The following is an 822-nucleotide window of genomic DNA, read 5'->3' as shown; positions in this document are numbered from 1 at the left end:
TTCACTGATTCCTAAAATGTCGATGTTCACTCTTTCCATCTCCTGTTTGACCACTTCCAATTTGCCTTGATTCATGGACCTAACATTCCAGGTTCCTATGCAATATTGCTCTTTACAGCATCGGACCTTGCTTCCATCACCAGTCACATCCACAACTGGGTGTTGTTTTTGCTTTGGCTCCATCTCTTCATTCTTTCTGGAGTTATTTCTCTACTCTTCTTCAGTAGCATATTGGGCACCTATCGACCTGGGGAGTTCTTTCAGTATCATATCTTTTTATCTTTCCTTACTGTTCATGGGGTTCTCAAGGCAAGAATACTGAAGTGGTTTGCCTTTCCCTTCAGTGGACCACGTTTTGTCAGAACTCTCCACAATGACCCATCCGTCTTGGGTGGCCCTCCATGGCATGGCTCATAGTTTCATTGGGTTAGACAAGGCTGTGGTCCATGTGATCAGTTTGTTTAGTTTTCTGTGATTGTGGTTTTCATTCTGTCTGCCCTCTGAGGGATAAGAGGTTTATGGAAGCTTCCTGCTGAGAGAGACTGACTGTGGGGATAACTTGGTCTTGTTCTGATGGGTGGGGCCATGCTCAGTAAATCTTTAATCCAATTTTCTGTTGATGGTCAGGCCTGTGTTCCCTCCCTGTTGCTTGACCTGAGACCAAACTATGGTGGCAGTAATGAAGATAATGGTGAAAGTGAAAGTGAAGTCGCTTAGTTGTGTCCAACTCTTTGCACCCCATGGACTGTAGCCTACCAGGCTCCTCTGTCCATGGGATTTTCCAGGCAATAGTACTGGAGTGGATTGCTATTTCCTTCTCCA

Source organism: Bison bison, unplaced genomic scaffold (genome assembly GCF_000754665.1).
Source record: "Bison bison bison isolate TAMUID 2011002044 unplaced genomic scaffold, Bison_UMD1.0 scf7180017864464, whole genome shotgun sequence".
In the NCBI taxonomy this organism is placed as follows: domain Eukaryota; kingdom Metazoa; phylum Chordata; class Mammalia; order Artiodactyla; family Bovidae; genus Bison; species Bison bison.
Note: the sequence above shows the minus strand (reverse complement) of the source record.